The sequence below is a fragment of the Vigna radiata genome, chromosome 8 (assembly GCF_000741045.1).
Source record: "Vigna radiata var. radiata cultivar VC1973A chromosome 8, Vradiata_ver6, whole genome shotgun sequence".
In the NCBI taxonomy this organism is placed as follows: Eukaryota; Viridiplantae; Streptophyta; class Magnoliopsida; order Fabales; family Fabaceae; genus Vigna; species Vigna radiata.
This window is the reverse complement of record NC_028358.1, coordinates 34,363,203-34,375,790: the sequence shown is the minus strand read 5'-3', so window position 1 is coordinate 34,375,790 and position 12,588 is coordinate 34,363,203.

Genomic DNA, 12,588 nt, shown 5'->3' with positions numbered 1-12,588 from the left:
AGAGGATAGATTAGCTGTTTCTGATTAACAAAAAAATATAGAAGGAATGGAAACAGATAAAAAGAGATATAGAAAAAAAAATTGAGTATTTGTTTTCTATAATATCAACTGAGAATTGATTATTCTGTATGCAAAATACTATTTTGTTTCTATTTGTGGAATACTAATCTTATCCCTTGAGTAAGACTCTTTGAATTGAAGCTGAATTTTCATAATAGCATAAAACAGGTAAACCCCACATAAGCTGGAAAAAGAAAATACAGATTTTGAAACATCTTTCTACCATTCTTTTGCTATATTTCCTTTTGATACTCTTCCGTAAAATGGAAAATGAGTATTATCAGAAAATATCACTTTAATACTCACAGCAATGTCTATTTCTGTATTATAGATGTAATGTAAGTGTCTTAATATATGAATTGTTACTATATATTATTACAATATAAATTAATTAAAGATATTTTCAACATAATTATTACAAAATTTAACTAAGATATTTTATTAATTTTATTGGAAAAAATATACCATGTCATTAAATATCAAGAGTTTTTAAATTCAGACACTGTAATTTACTTTTCACAATGAAAAAGTTAGTACAATAAATTAAAACCGACCATTATTTGAGTTCTCGTGCGCCGGATAAAAAGAAAAAGGAAGAGAATTTATAAAAATATAAAAGTGAATGAAATGACCCTCCAATAAAATTATCAAATTTTAGATATAAAAGTAATTTTTAGTAAATTAATTATCATTCTATAAATTAAAAATTATTATTCATATCTAAAATAATTTTATTAATAATAAAGATTTATAATTAATTTATAAATTAAATTTTAAATTGATCTATAATTTTAATTACCAAAATTTTAGTTAGCTAATATTAAAAAAACTATTTAATGATTTTATTATAGTGTGAGAGGAAATTAAAACTATTTGATTAAAAAATAATTAAAAAGTAAAAAAATAAATAGATAAACGAAGATGGTAAAAAATGTGAGAAAGTATTAGTATCCTATTTCCATTAAAAAAAAAAAAAAAAAAAAAAAAAAAAAAAACATGTTATAAGCAAGTTGAATTCAATAGATTAATACACCATTGTATAGAGTGATTTGATTTTTCAACTTCCGTGTCTCAAACAATATGAACCAAACGGATAAAATAGCAACTTCATTGAAGTTGTTTTTTTTCAGATGATTTAGTTCAATTTATGTAAAATTGACGAGCTTTAATTGATTTTTTTTATCTTATTAAATTTGAAATAGTTTTTTATGTGAGTTTTGATTTTAATCGCTGTAAAATATATTTCTTAATTTCAACCGTCCAAAATTTTCAATCATTATTTATAATTTATAATATTCATTTTAAGATATACTAATAGTACTCATTTTACAAATCTAAATATTTTCTTAAATAAGATATGTTAGCGTTTTTTATTTAAGTCAAGGTGGTTGGTATTCTCCAAATGTCAAGTTAGTATTTTAATAACGGGTAATAAAAACTATTTATTTTGTCTTTACATAACAAACTTTTAAATCTATTTATAAAGTTTTGGTGGGCTTTTCTTCTTAAAATAGACCCGGATTGACACAATCCGTTATTTTTAATAGTATATCATCTCTAAATTAATCAATCAAATTATCCAGGTAATTATGCTTAGACTATTAATCCTAATTGATGTCGTTTGTAGATGTACACTTAATATTATATTACAACATTACTATTTGTCATTTTGAATTATTATTTAAACTTTTGTTTAACATATAAATTGTTAATTAGTGTAATACTAGAGATAATTTTTTAGACAAAATTTAGTTCTTGAAAGATTGAGATTGTGGCTTATAGATTCCTTAATAACTTTTGGTTGTAAATATAATAAATGCATTAAGCATCATTCAACTGTGTCAAACCAATAAGACTGAAAAATGTTATCCTATATATGAACTTCTCTCCCAGAAAGTCTAACTAAAAGAAAAAATTATATGTAATAAAATAAATAAATATTTTAGTGATAAATTTACATAAAATCTAGATTTGGTTAAGTTATAATTTTTTCATAATTTAAGTATTTTCAATTGAGAGTTATTATAAAATAAAGTTGTCTATTAGATATTTAATTTTTTTAATTGAATTTTTAATGTTAAATTTTTTTTTATTAATTGAGTGAGGTACATGTTATCTTAATGTCTCCATATATTAAGAAATTTAAGATTTTATTCAAATTTCTTAACACAAGATAATAAATTAAAACGAAGAGACAAAATAATAATAAATTAATAATCATGTCATCCAATTAATAAAAAAAATTAAATGATAGAATTGCAATTGAAAAATAATTAGTTTCAATACTCAATGGATGAAAAAATTTAATTTAAAATTTATAAAAGATTTAAAACTTAATTAAATCTAAATTTTTGTAAAGAAAAACTCATTATTTTATGTCCCAATCTTCCGTTGACTAATTTAAGTATTTTCTCAATTTAAAATTTTAAAAAGATAAAAACAAAGCAAAAGAAATTTAAGAAAACAAAACTAAACCTATTTGAATTCAAAATATGGATATTATTTTTTTTAACTTGAATATTGTAACATCCTATAATTATCAATATATACAATTTTAAATATATCGAATATATTGTCATAGAAAGTATACACGTATGTATATAATTGATAAAATCTCCCATGTAATTTAAAACAAATATCAACACATTAATTTATGTATATCATATGATTATAATGTATGAGTAAATCACATATCAAACACGCAAAAGAGAGTAAGTTACGTATTACTAAATAAACATTATATAATCACATTCTTATCATTTAACTTAAATAATATCATATAATTCAATGTTTACTTCAAAACAAAATATTAACTTTTGATTTTATTTTCAAAAGAAATATGTATTATGTAAACTTATAGATCATGCACTTATTTTATCTTATTCTTGTCTTGTAGAATTTATATTCACTACTGCAAAAACGCTATTTAACGTTATCCCTTAGACGTCAGTTAAGGATAAGCACGACGTACAGTGGCATTTTCGTAAATAAGTTGGTCATACAGACGTTAGTTAGAAGGTAACCTGACGTTTATAATATTTTAGACGTCGAGACCCCTCTTAACTAACGTCTATATGTCTGACAGGTGGATGAAAAGTCATTTCTTTCAGTCATATAGACGTCGGTTAGGAGGGGCCCCGACGTTTATATGACAGAAATTAATGGCTATTCACCTACCTATCAGACATATAGACGTCAGTTAAGAGGGGCCCCGACGTCTAAAATATTATAGACTCTATTATTGGGGGAACCGACGTCTAAACCCTAAATCCAGACATGTAAAAAGTCACTTTTTGACTTCATTTAAATGTCTGATCCCGCCACTCCGACTTCTAAAGCACTTTAGACGTCTGTTATTATGGGAACCGACGTCTAAACCCTAAATCCAGAAATTTAAAAAGTCACTTTTTGACTCCATTTAGATGTATAATCTTGCCACTCCGACTTCTAAAGCACGTTAGACGTCTGTTGTAAGGGGAATCGACGTCTAAATGTCTGCATTAAAACAATGTGAATGCGAGGCAGTAGTTACACAGACTCATTGTTCATCATCTTCCTCGTGTTTTCTCTGCACGGGCTACGTTTTTCAGGTTCGTTTTCTCACTTTTGCACCGTTTAAAATTAATTTTACTCCGATTACATTACTCTTTGATGAATTATTTTTCATTTGAATCGATTAAAATGCGTTTTATTGAGTTTTTGTGCAGTTTTGCTCATGTCCTTAGGTAGCATTCTTAGATGGCGATTTCTTGCGTTTTACACTCCTCCAATTCCCTCCACTACATTATCAAAATCGTCCAATACAAAATAAGAACATACAATCCATTCTCTTGAACTAAAATATAAAGTTGTAAATTCGAATCACCATGACTTAGGAATAACTCGAGAGGCCTCAAGTGGAGAAAGATCCTATCAAATACGACGACATTTTAGACGTCTGATCTATAGAGTCCGACATCTATATAGACGTCTGACCTGTATAGTCCAACGTCTATATAGACGTCTGACCTATAGAGTCCAACATCTCATTTAACGTCACTCGAATAGACATCGGTTCAAGATCTGACGTTAAAAACCCAAAATAATTGACGTTAATCACTAATGATTTATATTAAGATAAAACCATTTCCCATTTACATAGTATAAAAAAGTAAATTCTATATTTACAATTTTGATCAATCACCAACATTTCATACATAGAATCTCTTTTAATTTTTACAATTAGATATCTTCTTTTATATGAATAAGATGCTTATAAAATTAAGATATTTCGTTCAAAAAATCAACATCTCAATCCTTCATAACATAATATCAATGTAATATTTTGAAAATCTTTGTATTATCTACAAACCATACCACCACACATATTTATACTATAAACTCATTTACATTACATGTAATTCAAGCATTACATTTTAAATTTTCAATCATCATTCAACTCAAATTAAACATTTATTTCTTTACAATAATAAAAAAATATATTATACTTAAAATCTTATTATATCAATGAGTGACACCATTGCTCATCCAGTATATAAGCATGAAAAAAAATCCTTCAAAAATTCGCACAATAAACATGTTCCTTACTAAATGAATAAAATCACTATAAATTTTTTCAAAATCTCGTCTAAAGACACACTCTACTTTTCTAACTTTCATAAATTTATTCTCACTTAACAATCACTCATCCAGGAAAAAAAAAACTTTCCTTTTCTAACGTATGTCATCACTAAACAAATAAAATACTTATGGAATGAGTCTATATAATCCATATCTATCGAATTACTCGTTTGCGGTATCCATCCTTCTAGACTTTTAATTCAAAAACCACATCAATCAAGGTAAAAAAAAATATTATTAACATATCAAATAATGATACTTAAATAATATTTTTTGATAACATTTAAATATTATTTACGTGATTGGTCTAAAATTATTTCACAATCAATAATAATAATTATAAATACTATCGTGAACCAATAACATAATGACATGTAAATAATGTTTAATTATTATAAAAAAAATTGTTCAAACATCATTACCCTTTATGCCAAATCAGTCGTATGATACATCCACAATATCCTAAAGTCCACCACACATATTTAGCACAAAACAATGCAATTTTCAACGTGAATTAATCACAATCACATATTCATTATATATAAAATTAAATATTCGCTATTCCGTTTGATTTTCCAAACTTTGACGTAGTACAGTACTAAAAGGACATTATTTTACCAAGAACCTGCTCTTCACATGTCCCACCACTTTTAATAATCTCACATATCACTTTAATGTATTCTCTTTTACGTCTATTTCCACCTTTTGCTCTATACACAATAAAACTTAATTCAATATTTTGCCTTTTCACATATTTAATATTTTGGTTCAATCATAAAATTATTTAAAATTACTAAGCGATATCCACTACAAGAAATTTAAATGATTTATTATAATGAAATATTTAAAATTAAATAAATTTAAAATTAAAGCAGCAAACTTAATTTTTTCTTATTTAATAAATTTAACTGAATTTTATGAGACATGATAATATTTTAGCATCAGATTTTAAAATAAATTATACATGTTTATAAATTTAAAATCCAATAATGAATGACACGATAATTTCAATAAAATTAATTGGAGATTAAAATAGATTTTTAATCATTTTAAAGTAAGTTTATGCTTAATTTAACTTTATAAAATTAGTTTTAAAGGTGAAATTTGCACCATTGTCAGATATTATTATTTTGTTATGTTACTAGTCAACGAATTACCTTGACATAATAGATCAACTAAGATTTGGTGAATTTAAGATATATCAGTCTTCTAGAAGATGTTTCATATCTAGTTATGAGATGATGAATAACTAAATATGAGTTCATTTACATTCATATATTCCATGTTTCATATATTTCTTTTGAAGATCGGCGAGTCCCAAGATGTTATTTGTGTAATGTATAGAGATAAGGTATATCATAGTTTAAGTATATAATTTCATTCAAGAACAAGAAAATGTAAAAAAGAATTGTGTTGTTAATGGCCCTCTTCATGGTCAACGAACCAAAACCACGCGTGACACTTTAGGTACTAAAGCAACTAATCCATCTCCATCTTCACAACAAATGCATTAGGTGAAAGACCAACCAATAACAATTCAACAAAATTAGAATTTCTTAGTGTTTATCTCACTGGACCCAACTTAGACTAAATGTTGTTTAACTTTTGAATTTGAGAGTTTGAGCTTTTTCACAGGTATAATAAAGTATGAACAAAACCAACTTTTGAAATTGAGAAAAACATTTGTAGCCTTTAATGAAAACACCCTTCATCTGGGATTCTTGTGATTGCCTTGGTCTGCGCTACCATTGCCCTCATCACATATATACATGATTTCATGTGTGAAACCTTCTGTTAACTGTTTCTTTGAAGACATTTTCTTTAAGCATGTTGCAGCACAGGAAAGAACACTTTCTACGTTCCTTTTGCTTTATGTAAAGTCATATACATACCTTTTGGAAAAAATGTTACTAGTAGTATATGGCTGTTGTGGAGTGAAGTTGGCTTGGCCCTCTTAAGATGCCTTATGAATTCATTATGTTAGATTTTGAGCAACAATCTCATTTCCATCATTGAGCATTCTATGGAAATGTACAGCTAGCAGCAGCTTATTGGTCTCCTTATTATTCCAACCGCCTAATAAGCTATTAAATGTTTGTCCTTATTCTAATTTGGCACTATGATCATCATGCTCTAAGCTTTTCCAATGTTTTTTCTTCGTTCTTTATGATTACGGCCTTTGACTAATGCTGCTACTACTCCCACTTTTTGCGGATTCTCGTTATACTATCATGTTTGCTTTAATTTTTCTTCTTCGTATATGTAGATAGAATAGTAGATCGAAATATGAAGCTGATTCCACATCATATTCACTGCCTTCAATTTATTTCTGTGTGCATTGAAGAGTAAAATGGTGTTATCTCTGTCTAAATAATTTATGTACTGCTTGGGATGAACTTTTCTTCAGGGCAATTATTGTGTCTGCTTTTCATGATCATGAACAGATAACTGTCATGGACAAATTCGTACCCGACTAGCTGGAGTAGATTCTCACTCTTCCCGATGTTGCTTTCATTTAGGCTACAATTCTTGTTTTGTAGCTGTCACTTGCTTGCAGCTTTCTAAAACAATGGCTCTGTTTATTGGTAATATTTGAAAAAGGAGAAGGAAAATGTTTTTTTTACACCAGATCCACTACTTGTAATTCAATTTTAAGAGTATTTTGGTTACTAAAAAAACGTTAATTTTTATATTTGTAAAGAAAGAAAGAGATTGAAAACAAAATAATGAATGTAAAGTATGTGTAAATAATGAATGTAAAGTATGATGATAAATAAATTGTTTAGGTTAAAATATGTTTAAAAGTTTATTACAATCTGTTTTATATTATAGTTTAAGGTTGACTACTTAGGATCTCATATACATAATTATGTGTTGTATTGTTTAATTTCTTTTATTAATATTTGTTCTATACTAAAGTTTAAGGTTGACCATAACTATATGTTGTCTTATCTGTGTAATAAATTATTAAAATTTGTTCTATATGTGTTCCTTTATTCCCTCATTAATTAATCTCTGCTAGCTGATGCTTTAAATTGTGGTCTACAATCTGCAATCCCGTTATGGCTACAGCAATCAATGACATTTATCTGTAATTTTCTTGCAGTATGAAGCATGAAGCGACCGCAATTGGAAACAATGGTTGTGCCTGTGCGTATTAACTGCACAAAAAACTGAAATGAAAAGAAAAATGCAAGAAATAGAGGTATCATATGATGTCAACAGTTCAGTGGTGAATAGAACAAGAGATTCACAAGTACCACCAGGAAAAACTGATCAGCGCTAGCTTATGTTGAGTGGTGCGTAACCACTTAATTATTGCTGCAGCACCAAGTTCCGTATCTTCCTCCATCTTTTTCTGCATAATCCTTAGTAAGCCTTAATTACCATTTCCTATTCACTTACAATGTCCAAACCATCCTTGTCTAGTTTCCATGATATAATAACAGCACTCAACCGTAGTATTTCTCTAACTTTTTTAATGTTGGAAGTCCAAGTGGACTAGAGATAAGGCCAATTTATAATATATAACTGAGGTGCAAACCTCACCTTACAAGCTGGTTTTGTGAGGTTGAGTTAGGCCTAAACTCACATTCTAATATGGTATCAAAGCCATGGTTAGAGCCTATCCTAGCGAGTTTTAAGTGGGCAATTTTGTTTCCACCCGTTGTCGGGCCGCTATTGGACCACCCAATTTCTAATATCACGCACGAGATGTCTATACCTCGGCGTGAAAGGAGTGTGTTGGAAGTTTTGTAGGGTTGAGTTAGGCCTAAACTCACGTTCTAATATTTAATTGTTGTCACTTCTGTTAAGAATCTAAATCTAAATCTAAGTTTCACATTGGGTATAAATGAAAAAATAGTTTCATATAAGAATGAAAATTCATTAATCCATCTCCAGTATATCTCCTTAGAGGAGTTGAAAATACAAAATTCACTAGTGACATAATAGGTTAGAAATTTAATGTGATTTGAAAGTTACTTAAATAAAGATGAGGAAGACAATTAATATATAAATACTCTAATATAGGTTTGCTTTATGCTGAACCTTTCCTGCATCTCTTATAAAAAACCTCATGTTGTTATATTAATTATCTTAAAAACAATAAAGGTTAGAAGTACTTCTAGTAATAATGATGAAAAGGTATACTAAAGTTCATCAAGTGTGGTAGTTATAATTAATGCATGTAGTTGAAGATCATGCCAAGCAACTTATAAATAGTCTATTAATGTAAAAATAAGTCAAATCATAGCACTTAAGAGTGATTATCTAGAAAGACTTGTTCTCAACTATTAGAAGTATTAGAAATAAAGAACAATTCATTATATAAGAAGGATGCAATCCTTGTCGTGTAATTATGCAAATTAGTTTGTGAGATTGAATGAGGTTAAAAAATCTACTTTCTAATGTCAACACCGATATGGGGTTACTGCATCACTCACACTTACTATGCTGCAATTGAGATTTGGGGTTTGGTTATTTTGTCTTGAGTGTTAGTGAGATAACTTTACTGTTTTCCTTTATGTGCACGATGACAATAAGGACGCATACAGAGTGCTGATAATAAGGAGGCAAAACTTGTATTATAGGTCCAATATACCCAACTTTTGGTTTTCTACATTATTTTCAGACTTGAGGAAGAGCATATTGAATGGTTTCAAAAAACTTGTGTTGTGCATCGCAGCTACTTTTTAGCAGTTCAGACTTTAAAGTATTATTTAATAGGAAAATGATATTTTAACACCAATTTTTTGACATTATTTTGACACTGTACACATGTCAAAATGTGATTGGAATATTTCAAAAATATGCCCTCGTTTCAGCTTTTTTTAATTTGAAATCGTCCAATCACATTTTGACACGTATGTAGTGTCAAAATAGTGTCAAAAATTGGTGTTAAAATATCATTTTCCTATTTAATAAGGGAATCAACTTGATTTTCTCAACGAAGATTGTGTGCTAGTGACTTAGATGCGTTTGGATAAACACTATCAGATGTTTATTTAACAAACTCTTGTTACCTTATAAACTTTATCAAGAACCTCATAAAAAAGATCTTTTCCAACAAACTCTTCTAAATATCACCTTATATCAGTGTACAATGAAGGTCAATGTTCATCAATAAACGTAATAATATACTTTATTTGGAAGCTTGTTTACCTTTTATGTTCAGTGCAATATTGAAGTGTGGCTGTGGATAATGCTTGTCTTTAGTTGACATATAGACCATGTGCTAGACTGCCTCAGCATTCGTGAGCTATGTATGGAGGAGTCAACAAAATATTGTGCTCCTTTTGCTCATTTTCGTATGGATAAGAGTGATGACAGAGTATTGATTGCATGAAAAACGATTATTTTAACTAAGTTATATTCGATGATTAGTTTAACATATTGGAGTATTGGTGAACTACAACATGAGAACATTTTTTATGAGTTGTTTTTTAGTGTTTATTTACGAGGTATTAAAAATACTGTTCAGTTCAGAAGCACATTAGCTTTTGCCGGATTCAATTGTTAAAAAACTTGAATCCCTTTCATCGTTATTAGTGTAAACCATGAATTTAATTTGTTAGGAGAACCGTTCAGGTGATAGACATCTGCACCTTTTATTTTTTCATGGGAAAGTGTTTTCTTTAAATATTTTAATTAGACTGTATCATGTGACCCAAAGTTTTTACTTAGAGAGCCTCTTCCATTTCAAGATCAAATTCTCCATAAAAAAACAAAGAACATCTTTAAGTAGGACTATGGCTTTTGTTTGTAAATTTGAAATAAAATTGAAAATTTTCACTGTCTCAAATTTTAATATATTTTACTTTTTAAATTTAAAATTTTAATGTATTTTGTTCCGCAAATTTAAAAGATAACAAATATAATTCTTTTAATTCAATAATATTTGAATTGAAATATGTTAATAGTATAAATATAGATGTCACTTGAATTAGAATGCTTATATTTATTATTTATAAAGTTTGAAGATCATATTATCGAGGTGAATAAATTTCAATTTTATATCTAAAAACAAATTATATTTAATATATATATGGACTTATTAATTTGCGTACATTTAGTTGATACATTCTAACAATGTGTATTGGATTTTAGTAGATAAATATATCCTTCTATATCGTGGATTTTAAGCTTTAATGTTAAAGGTATTTTAATAATTTTCATTCTAAAAATTAAAAAAAAAAAAAACAAGAAACCCCACAACCCTTACTCATCTCCTTTATTCTCCTTAACCCTTTCTTTTTCCCCCTCTCTCACTCCAACAGTTTCTTTGTCATCGTTATGGTAGTCCCAACTGAAAAAATCAGAAACACTCGCTTAACCCTAATCTACTTTCCTTCACTGTTCAATATGAAACCTTCAAAGAATCAAGTTATAGTTTTACTCAAAAAAAAAACCTACGAACTGTTAGTATTATTAATTCTAATCAACCTCTTCCTCATAACTTATTTTGTGAATTTATAATTTTAAAGCACAAAACATGGTTCTTAATTATCTAGTTTTGGAAAGAAAATGGTTTTGAGTGTGATCATAGCTTGAAAATAATTAAGTGCATGAAGTATTTACGCGGATTTTGTGGCATTGGTCTAAATCATGAGGTAACAATTGTGGGGTAAGGAACAACTCAAGATGGAACAAAATATTGGACAGTGAAGAACTGGTAGGGATCCGAATGGGGAAAAAATGGTTATATTAGAATGCAAAGGGACTTAGGCATGGCAATGAAGGCTTCTTATCCAATCAAAAGCTTCTCTTCCAAACGTTCTTCATTTTTCAAGGAGGAGCTTTGAATCATTTCTTCATAATTGCTATCTAATCTTATTAAGGGAGAAAAAAAAATTAATTTCTTTCATCAATATAAGAGAGGTTGTTTCTGAAAAGGATCGCCTCCTACTTCCTGTAATATTTCTATTCCTACTTATTTATCCAAGTTCTCAGGGTTAAGCGAGGAAGGTAGATTAGGGTTAGACGAGTGTTTCTGATTTTTTTCAGTTGAGTCTACCATGTAAGGATGACAAAAAATGTTGGAGTGAGAGAGATGAAAGAGAAAGGATTGAGAGGAATGAGGGAATTGAGCAAGGGTTTGAGGGTTTCTTGTTTTTTATTTTTTAATTTTGAGAATGAAAATTATTAAAATACCCTTAACCTTAAATCTTAGAATCCATGATATATAAGGGTATTTTTGTCTACTAAAACTCGGTACATGATATATAAGGATATTTTTGTCTACTACGGTACATATCGCTAAAATGTACCAATTGAAAAAAAAAACATACACAAGTTAGCCAACCCATATATATATATATATATATATATATATATATATATATATATATATATATATATATATATGAGTTTGTTAATTTACTTAAGGAGTTTTTTTTAATTGGTACATTTTAGTAGAGTGTACCAAGTTTTAGGTTACAAAAAAGTCCCTGTTAAAAAAAAACTAACTTTAAATCAAGGGTATTTTAATAATTTTAAAATTTAATTTAAAATAAATAAAAATAAAAATTATTTATTTGTCATCTTATTAGTCCGGGTAATTATTACCTTTTATTTTATTTTTTATTTTAAAAAACAATTACCTTTTATTTTATTTTTTATTTTAAAAAACAATTACGTTTTAAAAAATATATAATAAAATGTAATAAGTATCCATCTACAAACCAATCATACAAAAAATAAATATTTTTTATTTTTTTTAATTATAAAATTATTAAAATACCCTTGAATTTACTGTTAGTTTTTTTTTAACAAAGACTTTTTTGTAACCTAAAACTTGATACACTCTACTTAAATGTATCAACTAAAAAAGTCTTTACATAAATTAACAAACTCAATATATATATATATATATATATATATATATATATATATATATATATATATATA